At 37.8% G+C, this 21,857-nt stretch overlaps 1 pseudogene; it reads left to right on the forward strand.

Annotated features, from left to right (window-relative positions):
• Window positions 1–19,648: 19,648 nt before the first annotated feature.
• On the forward strand, window positions 19,649–20,942 carry LOC123823964 (annotated as a pseudogene).
• Window positions 20,943–21,857: the final 915 nt, after the last annotated feature.

Genomic DNA, 21,857 nt, shown 5'->3' on the forward strand with positions numbered 1-21,857 from the left:
AAAATATGTCTTTTGACATTGTATAGTTAATACTTGGCTTATATTTTCTATTTTTATCCATTCCGCTCATCTCTGTCTTTTGATTGGGGTGTTTATTTCATTTAAATTTAAGTTATTTCTGATGAGGTAGGATTTATGTCTACCATTTTTCTTTGTTTTTATATCTCTTATGTCTTTTTTATTCCTCCATTACTGGCTGCTTTTGAGTTAAGTGCCTATTTTTTAGTGTACCATTTCAATTCCCATGTTATTTTTCTATATATATTTTGAGTTACTTCTTAATGGTTATATTAGAGATGACTATTAATATCTTAATAATAAACTAGGGCAGCCCTGGCTGGTGTAGCTCAGTGGATTGAGTGCGGGTTGCGAACCAAAGGGTCACTAGTTTGATTCCCAGCTAGGGTGCATGCCTGGGTTACAGGCCAGGTCCCCAGTAGTGGGTGTGTGAGAGGCAACCACATATTGATGTTTCTCTCCCTCTTTTTCTCCCTCCCTCCTTTTCTCTCTAAAAATAAATAAATAAAACCTTTAAAAAATAATAAACTGTCAGATTACTAAAGTTCAATAGTAAGAATATTAAAAAATCTTTGTTTATATATAAATCCATTCTCTACTTCCTTTTGGTACTGATATTTTCATACAAATTAACATCTTTATACATTCCATTTCCATCAACACAAATTTGTAATTATTGCCCCATGGAGTTGTCTTTTAAGTTAGGCAGAAGGAAAAGGTACAAACAGAAATCACTTTTATATCTTTATTTTTTCATGTGGACTTACATGCTATATAGGGTCCTTTCACTTCAGCCTGAATGACTCACTTTAGTATTTCTTCCTGTAGGACAGGTCTGCTAGTGACAAATTTTTTCCGTTAATGTTATTTTTGAAAGTCTTATTTTTCTCCTTAAGTTTTATAGGATAGTTCTGTTGCACATAAGTTTCTTGGTTAGCAGTCTTTTTTTAAACTTTGAATAAGTCATCCCAATGCCTTCTGTCTCCATGGTTTCTTATGAGAAATCACTGTTAATCTTATAGAGAACCCCTGCACATGATGAGTTGCTTCTTTTTTCACTACTTTCATTCCCCCTCTGAAATCCCCACTCACTCCAGGAGCACCTGCAGCAGTGGCCTGGTGAGGATCAGCTCTAGATGACAGAAAATGACATCTATAATGTCAGGAATTATTTGAAACTCATGGAAAAACAGCACTCTTTTTTTACAGGGAAACAGGTTGGGAAACTGAGGCCTGAATGGGCATGAGAAGACAGACTGCTGGCTTCTCTGACCCTCATTTTCTCTCATGGGCATGCTTACCTTTAGCATTTTGCCTTACAGATCCTTGTGCCAGGTGTTCACTTTCCAAACCCTAAGTCCCTCTTGTAAGAACTGAGCAACCTTGGGAAAAACCCTTTTCTTCTCTGGATGGTGGTTTTTTCATCTGTGAGCCACAGTGCTGGGCACATGATACATACCTAATAAATATTCATTGGATGAAAAAAAAGTCTGCCCCTTTCTCTCTCTCCTTCTGTGACTCCCTTTATGTGTGTTGGTAACACACGTAACACACTTGATGGCTCCACAGATCTTTGAGGTTCTATTTAATTTTTCTTCTTTCTTTTCTGTTTCTGTTCTGTAGGCTGGATAATCTCAGTAGACCTCATATTTGCTGATTTGTTTTTCTGCCTGCTCAAATGTACTGTTAGGTCCTTCTAGAGAATTTTTCATTTTAGTTATTGTACTTTTCAACTTCTGAATTTTCATTTGGTTCTTTTGGATAATTTCCTTTTATTCATATTCTTTATTTTATAAGTCATTGTTCTCATGTATTCCATGAATTATTTAGGAATTATTTCATTTAGTTTTCTGGATATATTTAAAATAATCAAAGATTTAAAATTTTTGCCTAGTGAGTCTCTGTGTTGGATTCCTCAGGAACAGTTTACACTATTTTTTTCCTATATATTGACCATATTTTTGTGTCTTTGACTGTCTATAATTTTTTATTGAAAATTGGATATTTAAAATGATATAATGTGGCAATTCTAGAAATTATATTATTTCCTCTATTGAGAGTTTTTTGTTGTTTCTGTTTGCTTTTATTGTTGTTGTTGCTGTTTGTTTAGTGATTTTTCTGAAGTAATTCTGTGAGGTCTATGTTATTTGTTGTTTGTGGCCATTAAAGTCTCTGTTATGTTAGTTTAGAGGTCAAGTAACAACTGGACAGAAATTTCATTAGATGCCTGGGCCCAGTAAGTCTTAATTTTTGATACATGCCTCTATGTGCATGTCAGGGTACAACATCAATACTCTGCCAGGCAGTTTATAACTCTGCCTGAGACGTCAGTTCTTTCTTGCACAGAGCCTCGAGGCTAGTCAGAGATGAGAGCTTAGTACCTTTTCCAGTCTTTTCTGAACATGCACACTGCCCTATGCATTTATGTTTTTTTTTTTTTAGATTCTTAGGAATATGTCAGAGCTTTTCCAAAGTCTCCTATGGACATCTCATTTTGTTATATTTTCCTTTTTAAGCTTTTTGACTAATCTGTTATTTGCCTCAACTGTGACCTACTACCTCAGTTGCAATATTCACTAACAAATGCCTGTGATTGTTTTTGACAAAGATCACTGCAGAAAAGGCTGTTTGTATTGGAAGAGCTCTGAGTCAGGTCAAATGAAGACAGCCTTGTGAATGGGGTCTTCTAGGGAGCTATAAGACAGGTCAAATAAGGACAATTCTCTAAAGATGAGACTCTGATGGAGCTTTGATCCCTTCTCTCCCTTCCAGTGGCTGTTAGGCTGCAGGTTTCTGCTGTGATTGCTTGTTGCAGGCTTTCAAAGTTAACATGGAACTTAGGAGGAAGGGATGGGAATAGGGCTGATAAAAATGCTACAAATCTCACTGCTTTTACTAAGTCATTCTTTAAAAACAAACCTCCTTGGATTGTGGAAAGCCTTTGGCTAATTTCCAGAGTTCTGAAAAACTTTATTCTGACAAATTTTCCAGTCGTTCTGTTGTTTTTATGGAAGGAAAAATTGATGTGGCCCTGTGGTGTTATGGATGAGACAAGATACATTCATATGGACTACCAAGTCCTTAGAGGAAAAGGGATGGCACAACTTCTGTCTCAAGGGGAGAGCAAGCTTCAGAGCATTTCGGCCATTCTCTTGAGGAGAACGCCCCAACCCTTGCCTTGAGATGCTTTTATTGGATTCAATTTGCATAGGAATACAGGGTGTATATGTAAAGCTCATTAAACATTATCAGGCAGTAAGGATCAAACAATAGATAACATACAAAGAACTCTGAGGGCCTATTTTGAGTCAAGGTCAAATAGTTAAATGGCCATAAAACTTTGGGGAACAAATTCATTTCCTGCTTGGACACTTATCATTTAATTGAGAGCATTCTAAACAAAGCAAATTTCACAGGGTTTTACATATTCTTTCTTAGGCCTGATTTCCCTAGGGAACTCATCCTTTCCAGCACAGACTGCACCCACCACTGGCATTGTTTCAGGCTTAAGTCAGGCAGGGGAAGTAAGGCAGCCAAGAGATTAGGAGACTTCTCAAAGACAGAATGAGGACTCAGGCTGTGTCAAAGCCGAGGGGTGGGGGTCCATCACCCCTTTTCTGTAGCTCCCAAGTCCTTCCCTGGGGGCCCCGTGATCGTACCCGTCTTAGGTTGTTTCCCCCTTAAGGAATCTTACCTGTCATTGGCTAACTGATCAAGCACTGGGGGCCAGGCAGGGTGAAGTAAAAGGAGCAGAGGTGGCACCCCTGCTGGGGAGATAAACTTTGTCTCCTTAGTGGCTTATGATCTGAAGTTCACTCACTCAGCCTTAGCCATGGGGGCGGTTACAGCTCCTGAAACCAGGCAGGGCAGTTCCCACCAGAAAATTTTCAAAGATTCTATTCAACTATTTTGACTGACATCACCCCTTGGTCCATAACCATTTTAATTGAAAAATCTAAATCAAATATTGACAGATAAGATGAAGTCATGAAAATCTTTTGACCAAAGGGAATGAATAACAATGTTGCATGTTTTGAGATGTCAAATAAGATAAAAATTATGACTGTATTGGATTTAAACCATGGAAATCACTAATAACCTTATACAATTGTTTGGATGGGATTGAGTGACATAGTTGAGAGAGTAGCCAGATTGGAATACATGAATACATTTAACATATGAAGACACAGAAACTTTGTTTCTTGACAATCATTGGAGAAGTTTGCCATAAAATGAGGAGAGAGCGATTGTGTTTAGTTAGAATAGGGAGAAAGTGAATATATGGGAAAGTTTGAAAATTTGGAAATACTTGTACATTGTTGAATATATTAGCAAGTGGCCAATAGGAGAAAAAAGAACCAACCATACAAGAGAAACACATTTAACAATATGTGGTCCTTGGCCAAACCTGAAAGAATAGAATCTGGAATGCAAATAAAAGAATTGGCCCTAGATAGAGGGATGGAATATGGGTGTGTAGGTGGTTTTGGAGGCAGCAGAGGGAGTGACTGTCTGATGGTTTTTATTTAGGATAGAGGAGAGATTGTGATAGTGGGGTATTGTGGGTACTTGAGAAACTTTGAAGCTGAAGTGGAGAATGAGAAAGTTTGGTGATAGGTATGGTAATATTTTGGGGCAAATTTCAAGGGTCAACAGAAGTTATTTATGTGGTTGGGTTTAGTCAGTGCAGTTGAATTCCTCTGATAATACTTAACAACTTGTGAGGCATCCACCAAAATATATGAATACTGAAATTTATCTAACTTTGGATTTTTTTTAGTAGTTATAACTAAAGGATTGTGGGGCAAGGAAGTTCCTGAAGATTAGCAAGAGAGACAAAGACTGTATAACCTCACTGATATATGAAATCTAAGAAAAGCCAAACTCATAGAAACAGAGAGTAGAAGATGGTTACTGTCAGCTAGGAGGGATGGTGGGGAAAATGTGGAGATGTTGGTTAAAGGATATAAACTTACAGATATTAAATGAATGAGTTCTTGGATCTAATGTACAGCAAGGTGACTATGGTTAACAATACTGTATTATATACTGAATGTTATTAAGAGAGTAGATCTTAAATGTTCTGTGATGTGATGGAGGTGCTAACTAGCCCTATTGTACTATAGTGCAATCTCTCCTTTTAGAATCTCTCCTTTATTTGATTATAAGCTCCTTTAGGCTCAAGTATAGTATCTTAATTATCACTGTGTAACTCAGATTATATTATCTGTGTCAGATATGCAATAAATTTTACATTGATCATACATGAATAGGAGAAAAAGTAAACAAAAAGTAGGCACCATTTTGTAGAGAAGAGAGGGACACTTTCATTTTGAATGTGGTTGTAGTAGATCTCAGGTTTCTTTTTTCCCCTCTCCCCAGCTTCAGTGTAACCAGTTAGATACATTTAAAAAAATTAGAAAAACATCTAGAGACCTCAGCTCAAGTGGATAAAAGAAAAGAAACTTGCCTGTTGTTTACTTTTGATTATCTGCTTGTGATTTGTCGTTCAAATACCTTTCAGCATTGCAACTCAGAATTTCTAATTATCAACTATAAAATCATCAAAAATTTAGGGTGATTCAATTTTAAAAGGCTTATTATGAACTGACTTTTCCCCCAGAAAGCCAATAGGTGGTTTAGAGATGACAAAATAAATAAAGGGAAAAATTAAAGTCATCTGGATCTATCCATCTTCTAAAGTTTTCCTTGTAATGATTAAGCTTTTTATGAATGAAAATTGTTTTCCATATGGTCTGATTTGTCTGCTTCTTAGCATTTTTGCTCATTTGAAAAAAGTGTTATTAATGTTATATAATTAAGAAATCATGAAACTGGAGAATGATTTGCTATACACACATACACAGTAAGTCCTCACTCAATGTCATCACTAGGTTCTGTGACTTTAACCAAAATGATGTGTAATGCAACCAATTTTACCATAGGCTAATTAATATAAAGTCATAAGTTACTACAACATCTCATCAATGTTATAGCAAAACAATGTTGAATGGAAGGATATTATTTGAGGACCTGCTGCATACGTGTGTGTATGTAATAAATTTTCACATTTTACCATTTTAAATGCTAATTTTCTTTCCAAATGTGGACACTGGAGACCACAGTATAAGATGAGGATGTAGTAAATTGAATGAGGAAAAGAAAATACATTCAATTCTGTGGCCTAAAGATAGATAGGGTTTGATTTCTATTTTCCTGGGCAAAAATTGTATTTATCTTTGGTATATTCTTATACTCCTTTCTTTTTTTTTTAAAAAAAATATTTTATTTATTTTTAGAGAGGGAAGGGAGGGAGAAAGAGAGAGAGAGAGAAACATCAATGTGCGGTTGCTGGGGGTCATGGCCTGCAACCCAGGCATGTACCCTGACTGGGAATCAAACCTGCGACACTTTGGTTCCCAGCCCGCGCTCAATCCACTGAGCTATGCCAGCCAGGGCTTCCTATATTTATTAGTACTTTTGCCTTCACTTCTCCCAGGTGTCCAGTATTCCTTGAAAATTTTTGGCTGCCCCAAATCCAATGTTGTAATGCTTCATGAAGGCTTCCCCTTCCTCAACCTGCTCCATGCTTTGCATTTCATTATTCCCTTCAATCCTTCCATTAAAGTTTCCCTTCCCTTGTGATCAATGAATTAATAAATGTTAAGTGTCTTCTCTGGCTTATCCCAATATTTAGATCCAGCACTTACACAACTTACCCTCTAGTTTGAGTAAAAATTTGCTTACATACACAATCACAAAAAAGCAACTTAAGGTCAATTATATTGCATCAGTCATAGGAATACTTTTCAGAGAAAGAAGAGGACAGTATGTGCTGAAGTAGTTAGAGAAGCATAATGGAATCCACATACACCAGTATCTGGAGATAAAGAATTAATATTTTAATTTCTTATTGAATAACTTACTGGAATAGCTGGAAAGTAGTGCAATAAGATTTATGGCATTGTAGGGAGGTTTCTGGTCAAGGCTGTACAAGCTCCTCAAATCACTTAGTTTCCTACTTAGTATACTCCTCTCCTATCAGCTAAAGGCTCACAACCCCCTGCCCCATTTTTTCCTATTAATGCAGAAGCCATGGTCAAACATGTACAGGGCTTTGCTCTCAGTGGAGTCTCTACAAGGGTTTAGTGAAGACAAAGATGATCCCATGATGTTAACCTGACCACCAGAGTTTTTGGATGCATTATGCCTGTAATTTGGGAAAGGACTACAGGCTAAGAATTCAAATGCTTGGTGCTCATCTAATTTTAATAGCTTTGCAGTGCTGTGAAGAATCAGACTTCCTTTCTGCAAAACATTTTCTAAGAATTAGACCTTATACTTCTGTTCCCTCTGGTAGACCAGTTAGTCTGCCATTCTTTCTCTCCCTTTTAAAGTAAATTTGATTTTTGAGAGATTTAATCTCATTTCCTACCACAACATTATTTTTCATAACAGCAGGGAGAAATTTGATAAATTATTCTAGTTTCTTACATTTGTGAATTTAATTCCCACTTTGTCAAAATGGGCTTCTGTCAGAAGATGAAACCAGATGCAAGTCATTCAAGTCTTAAATGTTTCTCCAGCTTGTTGAAGCAATTGCATTAAAAATCTTAATAAATATAGTTGCTGACTTTTTTTGCTCCCTCTGTGTTTCTGCTTCAGTTATAGTATTTACACTTGAGCTTTTGCCACATTTGGTTAGAACTCAATGACAACCCTTTCTACTTCCCGTGTTTTAAGTTACATCAAGGTTGATCTTCCATGCACTGAACCTCCATTAACTTCTTTCTTTGAATCAAAATAGGTGGAATGGGGTAGCAAGAAGAACATGGGCATTGGTCCCAGAGACACCGAGGTTTGAATACTAGCTGTATGATCTTGTATGTTTTAACTTTTCTGACACCTAATGCCATCACCCAGTTACAATTAAATAAATTAACACAGGTAACAGCATCTGCCTCAACAATGTGCATATAGTAAATCATTCTGCCCATTTTTCCACTTATATTTATGTATTAGGCCATGATCAAGAAACAGCAATTTCTCTTTTAAAGAGAGTTCATTTAAAACCTAGTTCTGTATTCCATCTACACTTTCTGTAGGCTGTTATTTAAGACCAGTTGTGATTTCTCAGTTGTTAGTGTTTCCTATACTCTTTTTATTATTACCTTTTGTCCTTTTGTACTTGCTGCTTATAATGTGCTTTTGTGCTTTTATGTACTTTAATGTGCTCTTGTAATACATAGCATACACAGACTGAAATTCATCTTATTGGCTCATCATTCCATATGGAGTGTTGCTTACATGCTCTTATTCTGAGAATCACAATCTTAACTGCAATATTCACTTGGTCAGGAAATTCAGTTATGACAAGAATGGGACTTTTCAACCTGGGACTCTATAAAGACAACAGAAAATGTCCGTTGGATTCCAAGGAAACATGGTAGAGGCTTTGTCTGCATTTTTCCACATCTCCTCTTGGAAATTATACAGAGCAAAAAACTTGAATGAAAAAATTTTACAAATTCCATTTTCAGTGCAACCAGGAGACCCAGAAATGTCTTAAACTACAAACTATGTATACATGCTGTCAAAACCGAGACTGAGGCTAAAGGAAGCAGGCAAGAAGCTGCATGGTAAATGGTGATAGGTAATGAGAAGAATGGCAAGGAGGGCATCAGCTGTGGTAATTATAGAAAACTCAGTTAGTACTCACTTCCAGTAAGGGGAGGCCTCATCCTCAATGGCAACTGCAGTGAGCAAGAATGAATTCAGGATTATCAACCTGTCCTATTTTGCCCAGACATTTCCTAGCTTTAGTACTGAATGTCTCATGCCCTAGGAACCTTCCTGATCCTGGGAAAACTGGGGTGCTGTTTACCCTAGATAAGAATCATTAGGGTGTAGCATTGTGGGGACATGAAAAGGGGTTGGGGGACACACAGATGGCAGACTATGGAATGTACAAGGCAAAATGAAGGAATGTTTCTGATAACAAACTTGAAGATATAAGCTAATAATATGTTTTATTTGATTTGAATAGCGAGTGGAGGTGCTATCTTGGAAGGTAAGAGATGTATCCCTTGTGTCAGTGGCTGGTGAAGAAACTGGAGGAACACATTGGTAGAAGCCATTCAGAACCTCAAAGGGAAAAGGCATGTGATGGAATTGAGGCATAATTTAAAAAGGAAGTAGTCTGTTGCAACAGGTGGGAGTAGAGGAAGCTCATGAGCTGTAAGATATGGCAGATGGGAACTCCATCAGATGGCAGATAGCTGGTTCAGGAAAATTAAATTCATTCAAATATAAGTAACAACAACAGCAACAATACAAGAGTTGAAAGAGCACCTATACCACAGTGGCAAACACAAGGCCCGTGGGCCGAATCTGGCCCTCCACCTTGTTTTATCTGGTCCAGCACCTTGTTTCTACCCAGTGGCAGTGCCGAGCTCCTAGCCCCTACTTAAAGAACAGTTACATTTAGACAGTCCTAAAATTACATTCAGCCCTTTGAAGGCAACCATGAGGTTGATGTGGCCCCTAGTGAAAATGAGTTTGACACCCCTGACCTATACAAAGATACTATTAAACTTATGGAAAAGGATAGGAAAATTTTCCTATAGATAAATTAAATGTACCAGAAAACCATTGCCAAGAAGCAGATAAAAATTATAATTTAACATTCTCTATATAAATAAAAGTTAAAGGAGTAATAACAATTATTAATGAAGATTTACAAAGCAGAAATATAATAACTCAGGACTGGACAGCACGAGACAATGAAGTAATTAAAGGAGGAAGTGAAATGGGATTTGGCAGAATCATGAAGGAAATGAAAAAAACGATTATTTCATAAATAAGAGACTAAATCAGAACACAAGAAGAACAGACATTATTGAAAGTACCATAGGGGACAAGGTATATTTAAGAAAATTAATAAAATGAACAAAATAAAGAGATAAAAAGAATTAGAGAAAGAACTGACAGTAATCAAACACAGGCAAATACATACATATGGAGTCTCCCATGAAGAAAACTAAAATAAAAGATCAGAACAAATATTTAAAAATGGAATGCAAGCAAACATTTCTAAAAATAAGTCATGAATCTATATATTTAAAGGGATTAACATGCATCTAGGAGAACTGATCAAGAAAAGGCAACATCAAGGTAAAACCTAAAGTGTTTGGAAAAAATAAAGAATATTTTGAACTGACAGATAGAAATATCAAGTCACTTTTGGTAAAACAAAGTTGGCAGACATTAGAATTTTTTGCTAAGAATCACTTTTTATTTTTCAATTAAAGTTGACATACAATACTATATTAGTTTTAGGTGTACACCCCAGTGACCAGACACCACACAACCCACCAAGTAACCATCCTGATAAACCCTGCACCTATCTGACCTCATACATAGTGACCAGAATACCATTGTCTGTATTCCCTGTGCTGTACTCCACATGCCCATGACCATTCTGTAACAACAAATTTGTACTTCTTTTTTTCTTTCAAGCTTTTTGTTTTTTTATTTTTTAAAATGTATTGATGTTCAAATACAGTTGTCTCCATTTTCCCATCACCACTTTCCCCCTCCCTACCCATGACCACCTCCCACCCTCAATCCCAACCCCCTTGGCACCGTCCATGGGTCCCTCATTCATGTTCATTTATGTCCCTTTCCCTTCTTTCCTGTGTTATTTCCTTCTCCTCTCCCCTCTGGTTACTGTCAGTTTGTTGTTGATTTCAATGTCTCTGACTATATTTTGTTTGCCAGTTTGTTTTGTTAAATAGGTTCCACTTATAGGTGAGATTATATGTTATTTGTCTTTCACTGCCCAGCTTACTTCACTTAGCATAGTACTTTCCAGTTCCATCCATGTTGTAGCGAAGGGTAGAAGCTCCTTCAATTTGTACTTGTTAATCCCTTCATCTTTTTGTTCATCCTCCCAACCCCCTTCCTCCTGGCAACTGCCAAAAAATGTTCTCTATATCTATGAGGCTGTTTCTGTTCTATTTGTTAGTTTATTTTGCTTTTTTGATTCAATTGTTGATAGGTATGTATTTATTGCCATTTTATTGTTCATATTTTTAATCTGTTTTTCTTGTTCTCCTTAAAGATATTAGATTTTTTAAATGATACAAATCAATCCCAGAAGACAGTGGAACACTCATTATAAGATATTTAAGGAAAGAAACAATGAACCAGAGACTTTCTATATGTCTTTCATGTCCAACATTACTGAAAAGCAGTTTTGAATGTGCAAGAACCCAGAGAATACTATTCATATAAGCCTGTTTTGAGGAAACTATTAGAGGTTGAACTGTCAGCCAAGCAATGACTGGGGAAACTTTGGTGAAAAACTAGAAATGAGCATTAAATGTATTTAATTGCATATTTAAGATCAGAGCAAAAGAGAAGACAACCCAATTAGTAAGTTCTGAAAGCAGGGGAGGGGCAGGTCCCAGAATATAATTGAAGGGTAGAACCATGTTTAAAGATGAGGTATTCCTTAAAGCCCTGGCTGGCGTAGCTCAGTGGATTGAGTGTGGGCTGGGAACCAAAGTGTCCCAGGTTCGATTCCCAGCCAGGGTACATTCCTGGGTTGCAGACCAGAACCCCCAGCAACTGCACATTGATGTTTCTCTCTCTCTCTCTCTCTATCTCCCTCCCTTCCCTCTCTAAAAATAAATAAATAAAATCTTAAAAAAAAGATGAGGTATTCCCTTCCCTCATTTTACAAAAGGAAGAAGGAAACATTGATTAGATGCAGGAAGATGGTTTCTATTTTCTCCAGAAGTAAAAACCAAGTTCATCAATGGAAAGTAAGAGGGCTAGGACTAGGGTTAAGATCAGCAGTGTAAGGAAAAAATGTGTAGAATAGAGGCAGAGATCAAACTTTCAGACAATGATAGTAGAAATACATGTAAGAAGAGTTTTCTGTTTAAGGAAAACTTGGAATGAATCTGTGAAAGTGAAGTAATTGCCATGTGGTACCTGAATTTATTTACTCTGTAAATTGGATGTTGAAAGTATATTGAAATTTAACATAGACTTTTATATTACTTTGCACTTGTAGACATAGTACTTTGCATGTTTCTTATGCAAATCCATTCACTTAGTTTCCTTTTCCTGCTATCTTATGACACATTGAGGGTAAGGAGTATCTTTGCTATTGCATCCAGTCCAGTACTCTGCTTTCTTCAAGTGTTCATTCAATAAATATTTGACAAATTAAAAAATGAAACACACCTTTAAGATTCCATTATGTTTAATGTTTATTTTCCAACACTCATCCCTCAAGATTCACATGAAATAATTTGTACTTCTAATAATCATTTATCAATAGTTTTCAGGGTCTGAGAAAGTAACACGCAAACTTGAAATTCCTGGTGAAGCTTAGAATAAAAGTTACAGTAACCTTTATAAATGCTAAACTGCATACATTTCTGACTTAATAGCTGAGGTGTAGTAAGTGTCTCAGTGATCATCATCCAGCAAGTCCAGTGAGTTTTCAATGAAATAAAAAGCCATATATGGAAGAGTATATGGAACACTGTGGTCATAAGTCATAGTGTAGATGGACCACCCAGGCAGACATTCAATTCAGGTATGAATTTAAAAAGGCAACTTGGCCAGTCATTTTAGGACTGTTAAACAATCAAGCACCATTGAACTATAGGACTGTATTAACTGAGGGTGAGTATGAGCATTATCTTTTCTGGGAGCTTGAAATGAACTATGGTTGTGAATTGTTTTCTTATTGGTATAGCCAAGAGAGCATTTCCAAGTCTTGCTTACTGGTTCCCTATTGACTCAAGAGAGCTTTCCAAAGATCTTCTCTCAGTCCAACTGCAACTAAACCAGTATACAATTGACATTGTTTTTCCCCACAAAATTTGGGAAGTATGAGTATACATTTTAATTTATTGTTAATTTACTGTGAAAGTGCCATTATCCAAATATAACACACTGTTCACAATTTTGAATCAAAGAGAAAATGTCTGAGGATTACCTAATATTAAAAATAATTTATGGTTACCAAATTATTACTTACATCAGTAAAAGGAAAGATGAGCTGATGACTAGTAAGCAAAACAAGACAGAGCTGAAGAAAATTTGGATACCTTATCATTGCATAATTTATCTCTAAGTGAGGAGAATTTCAGAGTGACAATTTAGAATATCTGTAATAATTGCTCTGCCTCTCTGAATGGAATGATTCTCAGGCTAAAAATAAAGGGATAGTCTAATTCAATACGAGAGAGCCAATCTACCTTGACAGAAGTGTCCCAGATATAATATCCACAGCCTTAACCACTGCATGTTTTGGCAAACAAGACTGTGATGTGGTTGAAAGAACACAAATGTTGAAACAAAGCAGAACTGGGCCCTCATCTTCACTGTAGTACATACTAACTGTGGGACCAGAATATAACAATTCCATCTTTCTAGGATTGTTATTAAATATTAACAATAATGTGAATAAAGTACTTAGCAAAGTGCTGGACACAGAGCAAGGGCATGATGAATGATAGTTGTTCTTATTTTTTCTATTTCATGGCAAAAAATTTTATTAGGGTTAAAAATCTCAGAGTAACAAAACATCCACAAATCTCAAACAGCCATCTGTTTTGAGCAACATTCATACAATGAAACTCTAGCTCTCTGAAATGATTTGGATTCCCTCTTAAAACTCACCATAATGAGATTTGGCCTGCACCAGAGAAAAGCCATTAATGACCTAATTGTCAAATCGAATGGCCTGTTTTCAGTCATGTTCTTATTTATTTCTTCTGTGGCATGTGATGCTATTGACTATTCTTGTCTTAATTCATTCATTTGGTTCCCTCAGCAATAAGCTTTCTCTTGGTCCTTCCCTGAAACAGACTTCATTTCTGGAGTTAGTACTTAAAGATCTCATCTCATCCTGATCTCATCTTCTGGGAAGACTTCCCTTCAATTTATCTGGTAAAGTCAAAGTGATTCAGTAAACCTTTACTCAGTACCAAGTATGCACTTGTCCCTGTTCAGGTGTCAGGATCATCAGTACAAGTGAGATTGAAGTGGTAGAAACTCCTAGTGCTTACTGTATTGAATTCTTCTCTTCTTCCAGGAGGTCATACCATTTGGCCCTTTGCAGGAGATAGGGCTACATAATTGATTCTAGCCATGAGATGTGAATGAAGATGATATTCATATAAATCATGGACTAAAGTACGTAATAGTCAGCACATGACTTCCTCTCTCTTTCCCCATGCTGCCATGTCCTGGGAATGATGTGTTAATCTAACAGTTGCACACAGTAGAGCTAGTTTGGGCCCATGATTTCCAGATGAAGAAAATTTTTGCTGACTTGCATCAGACTTTATATGATTGAGAAAAAAACCCTAGTACAAAGCTGCTGAAATCTCAGATTTTGTTATTGTACCGTATTCTATTTTATACAATCCTATCCTAATCTAGTACAGTATGATATACTTGGAGGAAGTGGGTAAATGTATATAAACACATAGTACCAGGAAAATATGCAAAGTGCTCTGATGGCCTAATCACAGGATACTTTTTGTACATTGGGGCAGTGACCTTCTTCAAACTGGGGAGTCCTTAGGAAAGGTGTTAATTCCTGGTTTAATTACTCTCTTACCATCCTTTCATTCCATCACTGGGCCCAACTTTAAGAAGATACCAGAGGAGAGAAGGCCACTCCAAGAAGCAGTTTTCCTAGTTTACTATGAACAGGAAACCAAAGATCAAGCATCCCCCTTTTCTCAGTGTAGGTTCCTGATACGTGGGGTTTTTTTTCAAATCATGATACTTGAGAAGACCAGATGAGAAATTGAGGTATCTTCATGATTTTATAATTATTAGCACAACTCAGACCAAAGTCAGTCAGAGAGGCCAGCTATATATGAAAGATCTCTTGAGCATTCATTCTGAAATTAACTCTTTTATGTATGTCTTATTCTTTTTCTTTTTATTCTTTGTCTATGTTCCAAACACCTCACAAATTTCTCTCCAGATCTTCCTATCAGGTAGCACTAATTGGAAAATGTGCTGCCTCTAGTTACACTGTATTCATTTACATTTGATTTTTTGTCATTATGAGCATACTTTATTTTATTGTACATTTCTTTTTTTTTCACACCTTTTTTTTTAATTTTTTACCTCAAAAGCCAGAGTCTTGGTGGGGAGGGGGTAGGGGTAGGTGAAAAAGAGTATAAAGGGAATATGGTAATGGAAAAAAATTAAAAAAAAACTATAAAAAGGAATCAAGTACACTATACTACAAAAAGCCAGAGTCTCCTCTGAATCTGTAGCAGGAGATAAGGCAAAAATGTCTGAGGAACCTAGTCCTTTCGGCCCCTCCCTGTAAAGGTTCTTTTTTCTTTTTTTTCTTTTAATCATTGTTCAAATACAGTTTTCTCCTTTTTACTCCCAATCCAGTCCCCCCTCCCACCCTCCCCACTTCCCTCCCATTACCACCCTCCTCTTAGTCTATGACCATGTGTCCTTTAAGTTTGTTCCTGTGAACCCTTCCCACTGACCCCCTTAAATTCCCTCTTCTCTCCCCTCCGGTCACCATCAGCCTGTCCTCTATTTCAGTGTCTTTGGTTATATTTTGCTTGTTTCTTTGTTTTGTTATTCAGGTTCCTGTTAAAGGTGAGATCATATGGTATTTGTCTTTCACTGCCTGGCTTGTTTCGCTTAGCATAATGTTTTCCAGCTCCATCCATGCTGTTGCAAAGGGTAGGAGCTCCTTCTTTCTTTCTGCTGCATAGAATTCCATTGTGTAAATGTACCATAGTTTTTGGATCCATTCATTTACTGATGGGCATCTTGGTTGCTTCCAGCATCTAGCTATTGTAAATTTATTGTACATTTCTTTATTGCACTTCACAGATATTGAATATTCACAAGTTGAAGGTTTGTAGTAACCCTCTTGTTGAGCAAGTCTTTTGGCACCATTTTTCCAACAGCATTTGCTCACTTTGTGTCTTTGTGTCACATTTTGGTAATTCTCATAATATTTCAAACCTTTTCATTTTTATAACATATTTTATGGGTGATCTGTGATCAGTGATTGTTGAAGTTATTACTGTAATTGAGGCACCACAAGCTGTGCCCGTATAAGACAGTGAACCTAATGGGTAAGTTTGGGTTCCAACAGCTCCAGTGACCAGCCTTTCCACAGAATTTCTCTCCCTCAACTTGGGCCTCCCTATTCTCTGAGTTATGACAATTTTAAAAATTAGGTCAATTAATGATCCCACAATGGCCTCTAAATGTTCAAGTGAAAGGAAGACTCACACTTTTCTCACTGTAAATCTAAAGTTATAAATGGCTAAGCTTAGTAATGAAGTTAGGTAAAAAGCTGAGATAGGCTGAAGGCTAGGCTTCTTGCATCAAACAATTAGTTAAGCTGTGAGTACAAAGGAAAATTTCTTTTTTTTTCCTTTTTTTAATTGTTGTTCAAGTACAGTTGTTTGCATTTTTGCCCCACCATGCCCCTCACCCGCCCCTGCCTCCCACCCTTGAACCTACCCTCTTTGGCTTTGTCGATGTGTCCTTTATACTTGTTCCTTTATGGCCTTATTTTCCCCCATTATCCCTTTCCTCCCTCCCCTCTGGTTACTGTCCATTTGCTCTTTATTTCAATGTATCTGGTTATATTTTGCTTGCTTGTTTGTTTTGTTGATTAACTTCCACTTATAGGTGAAATCATATGGTATTTGTCTTTCACTGCAGCAGAAATAAAGAAGGAGCTCCTACCATTTGTGACAGCATTGATGGAAATGGAGAACATTATCCTAAGTGAAAGGAAAGTTTTTTAAAAGAAATTGAAAATTCTACTCCAGTGAAACAGCCTATTGCTGATATGGAGAAAGTTTTAGTGGTTTGGTAGAAGATCAAACCAGGCATACATTTCCTTAAGCCAAAATGTAATCTAGAGCAAGGTCCTAACTCTCTTTAATTCTAAGAAGGCTGAGAGAGGCGAGGAAGCTGCAAAAGAAAAGTCTGAAGGTAGTAGAGAATGGTTCATGAGGATTTAGAAAACAAGTCATTTCCATAACATAAAAGTGCAAGGTGAAGCAGCAGGTGCTGATGTAGAAGATGCAGCAAATTATCCAGATGATCTAAGATAATTAATGAAGATGGCTATACTAAATAACATTTTTAATGCAGATTTTTAACACAGGCTTATATTTGAAAAAAAAAAAGATGTCATCTAGGACTTTCATAGTTAGAGAGAAGAAGTCAACACCTGGCTCCAAAGCTTCAAAAGACAGGCTTACTTTCTTATTAGGGGTTAATACAGCTGGTGACTTTAAGTTTACATCAATGCTTATTTACCATTCTGAAAATCTTAGGGTCCTTAAGAATTATGCTGTACCTGTTCTGCCTATGTTCTATAAATGCAACAAGAAAGTCTAGGTGACAGCACATCTGTTGACAGCATGGTTTAGTGAATATTGAAAGCCCACTGTTGAGATCTAGTGTCCAGAAAAAAGATTCCTTTCAAAATATTACTGCTCATTGACAATGTACCTGAAAACTCATGAGCTCTTATGGAGATGCACAAATGATTAATATTGTTTTCATGCTTACCAACATGACATTTATTCTGTAACCAATGGGTTAAGAAGTAATTTTAAGTTTTAAGTGTTATTATTTAAAAAGTATATTTTATAAGACTATAGCTGGCATGGATAGTGATTCCTTTGAAAAATATGGACAAAGTAAGTTGAACACCTTCTGGAAAGAACTCACCATCCTTAAGAACATTGTGATTCATGAGAAGAGGTCAAAACATCAGCATTAACAGGAGTTTGGAAGAAGTTGATTTCAACCCTCAAGAGTGAGTTTGAGGGGCTCAAGACTTCAGTGGAGGAAGTGAGTGCAAATGGTAGCAGGAGAACTCGAATTAGAAGTGGAGCCTGAAGATGTGGCTGAATTGCTGCAATCTCATGACAAAACTTCAACAAATGCAGAGGTGCTTCTTATGGATGAGTAAAGAAAGTGATTTCTAGAGATGGACTTTACTCCTGGTGAAGATGCTGTGAAGATTGTTGAAATGATAATAAAAGAGTTAGAATGTTACATAAACTTAGTTGATAAAGCAGTGACAAGGTTTGAGAGGACTGACTTCAATTTTGAAAGAAGTTTTACCCTACAGTAAAATGTGGATAAAATGCTACCAAACAGCACTGCATACTAAAGAGAAGTTGTTTGTGAAAGGAGTAGTCGATTGATGTGGCAAACTTCCTTGTTGTCTTATTTTAAGAACTTTTCACAGCTATATCAGCCTTCAGCAACTACCACTCTGTCAGTCAGCAGCCATCAACAACATCAAGGCAAGACCCTCCACCAGCAAAAAGATGTGACTCACTGAAAGCCCTGATGATGGTTAACATTTTTTAGCAATAAAATAATTTTTATCCTCACCTGAAGATATATTTATTGATTTTTAGAGAGAATGGAAGGAAGGAAGGGGGTAGAAAGAGAGAAACATCGGTCAGTTCTGTATATACCCTGACTGGGGATCAAACCTGCAATCTTTTGGTGTGTGGGACAATGCTCCAACCAACTGAGCCACCTGCCCAGGGCAGCAATAAAGTATTTTTAAACAAGGTATGCATATTGCCTTTTAGACACAATGTTATTGCACACTTAATAGACTCCAGTGTAGTATAAACATTACTTTTATGTGACACACTGAGACTAAGGGGTATCTTTCCTACTGCACCCAAGCCAGTACACCCAGTTCAAGTGTTTATTCAATAGAGATATGATAAATTAATAAATTAAACACACCTATAAGATTCCATTATGCTTAACATTTATTTTCTAACACTCACCCCTAAAGATTCACATGAAATAATTTGTACTTCTAATAATCATTTATCAATAGTTTTCAGGGTCTGAGAAAGTAACACACAAACTTGAAATTCCTGGTGAAGCTTAGAATAAAAGTTACAGTAACCTTTATAAATGCTAAACTGCATACATTTCTGACTTAATAGCTGAGGTGTAGTAAGTGTCTCAGTGATCATCATCCAGCAAGTCCAGTGAGTTTTCAATGAAATAAAAAGCCATATATGGAAGAGTATATGGAACACTGTGGTCATAAGTCATAGTGTAGATGGACCACCCAGGCAGACATTCAATTCAGGTATGAATTTAAAAAGGCAACTTGGCCAGTCATTTTAGGACTGTTAAACAATCAAGCACCATTGAACTATAGGACTGTATTAACTGAGGGTGAGTATGAGCATTATTTTCTCTGGGAGCTTGAAATGAACTATGGTTGTGAATTGTTTTCTTATTGGTATAGCCAAGAGAGCATTTCCAAGTCTTGCTTACTGGTTCCCTATTGACCCAAGAGAACTTTCCAAAGATCTCTCAATCCAACTGCAATTAAACCACTATGTAACTGACACTGTTTTCCCTCCAAAATATGGGAAGTATACATTTTAATTTATTGTTAATTTACTGTGAAAATGTCCTTATCAAAATATAACACACTGTTCACAATTTTGCATCGAAAAGAAAACATCTGAGGATTAACTACTGTCAAAAATAAATTATGGTTACCGGCATCTCCCATAGGGGAAGCGACCTACAGCTGGATGTCATCTCTGTGTATTACAATAAAGCCACAGGTGGAGGAAATTATGTTCCTTGTGCTATCTTGGTGGATCTAGAACCTGGGACCATGAACTCTGTTTGTTTGGGTCCTTTTGGCCAAATCTTTGGATCAAACCACTTTAGTTTTGGTTAGTCTGGGACAGGCAACACCTGGACCAAAGGTCACTATACAGAGGGGCCTGAACTGGTTGATTTGGTCCTACACATGGTGCAGAAGTCTGAGAGCTGTGACTGCCTTCAGGGCTTCTACCTAACCTACTCACTAGTTGGGGACACAGGCTCTGGAATGGGTACCTTGCTCATCAGCAAGACCTGTGAGGAGTATTCCGACTGTACCATGAGCACCTTTAGTGCAGTACCCTCACGCAATGTCTAACACTGTGATTGCGCCCTACAGTGCTACCCTCTCTGTCCAGCAGTTGATAGAGAATACTGATGAGACCTACTGCATTGATAACCAGGCCCTCTGCTTGCACATCCTCAAGCAGACCATGTCCACCTATGGGTACCCAACCCAAAGTCTCAGCCACCGTGGGTGGTGTCACCATCTGCCTCTGCTTCCCTAGCCAGCTTGTTCTTGACCTTTGCAAACTGGCAGTCAACACGACATGCTTCTCATGTCTCTACCTCTTCATGCCTGGCTTTGCTCTTCTAACCAGCTGTGGGAGTCAGCAATATTGGGCCCTCATTGTACCCTAACTCACCCAGCAGATATTTGATTTCAAGAATGTGATAACTGCCTGTGATCCCCGCCATGGCCGGTACCTCACTGTGGCTGCTGCTTTCCATGGGTGGATATCTGTGAAGGAGGTGGACAAGCAGATGCTTGACACGCAAAACAAGAAAAGCAGTTACTTTGTGGAGTGGATCCTCAACAACATCAAGGCAGCTGTCTGACACCCCACCCTGTGGCTTGAAGACAGCAGTTACCTTCCCTGGCAATAGCACAGCCTTCCAGGAGCTGTTCAAGCACATCTCGGAGCAGTTTCAGCCACGTTCCACAGGAAGGCCTTCCTGCACTGGCCCCCCAGCGAGGGTGTGGATGAGATGGAGTTCACCGAGGCTAAGAGCAACATGAATGACCTGGTATCTGAGACCAGCAGTACCAGGACACCATGGCAAAAGAGAAGGAGGATCTTGGTGAGGAGGCAGAAGAGGAGGTCGAAGGCCACTCCCTCTCACTTGGGATTCTCAGTTCCCTCCACCTTTTTCCTCAATTGCCCCTTTCCTCTTCCTCAGAATTTGCATCCTCTGCCTCTGTGTATTTTTAGTGGAGGGATGTTCTAGAACAGTGCCTCACACATAATAGGTACTCAATAGATACTTATTGTTTGTGGACTGTTTCTCTTTCCACTTTGGGAAATGTAGATTTCTGCAATTCTGTGTAACCTTGTATTTCCTTCTAGTGCCCACTCCTCCCATTTGTTCAGTTAATATTTCCCTCTCTGTTTTCAAGATAATTCTCCAAAGAGCTGGTTCACATCCAGATCCTATTTACACCTGTGAGATGAAACACCACCCTAAGCCCACGTGGTAGCTAAGGGGAAAGAGAACCACTGCCTACAGTGAGTAGAAGGCCCTGCAGGAAGTGGGTGGGATTTCCCTTCTGCAGCAGTTTTGGAGAGTGGGATTCAGGCTATTAAAGTCCTGGTTTTCAGGTATTTTTCTCTGTTTCTCTCTCAGCTTTGGGGGGGCGGGGTATGTTAACAATATTATCTCCATTTTCAGTCTTTTTCCAAGTTCTGTCCTGAACTGTTTCCTTGCTGGTCTGCTCCTCTCTGTCAAGTGGGGTCCTTCCCCTTCCATGCTACATCCCTCTTACATCGGACCTCTCCCTTTCTCTGGATGGAGGAAGGGATAAAGGGAGAAGAGGTCAACTGGCTTTAGTTCCTAAGCCTCCAGAAGACCCTCCCTCTCCCGACCTTTTCTTACCCAAAAAGGAGTATTAGTCCTGCTGTAGGTGTATGAAAAAGTATGTACTGCCACCTAAATGTTGTTGTAATCATTCCCCTGAGAAGAAGGGACAAGACACCCTCTGTCTTTTGGTAACATCTCATTTCTTCTTTCACTGTTGCTATTGTCCTATCCTATACTTCAAATTTCTATTTTGTGTTGAAGTTGCTTGTTTTTTGCTCATACTGAAAAAAAGACATTACCCCAAGAGCCAAAAATAAATGGGAATTGAA

Source organism: Phyllostomus hastatus, unplaced genomic scaffold, assembly GCF_019186645.2.
Source record: "Phyllostomus hastatus isolate PE091 unplaced genomic scaffold, TTU_PhHast_1.1 phas_contig_524, whole genome shotgun sequence".
In the NCBI taxonomy this organism is placed as follows: Eukaryota; Metazoa; Chordata; class Mammalia; order Chiroptera; family Phyllostomidae; genus Phyllostomus; species Phyllostomus hastatus.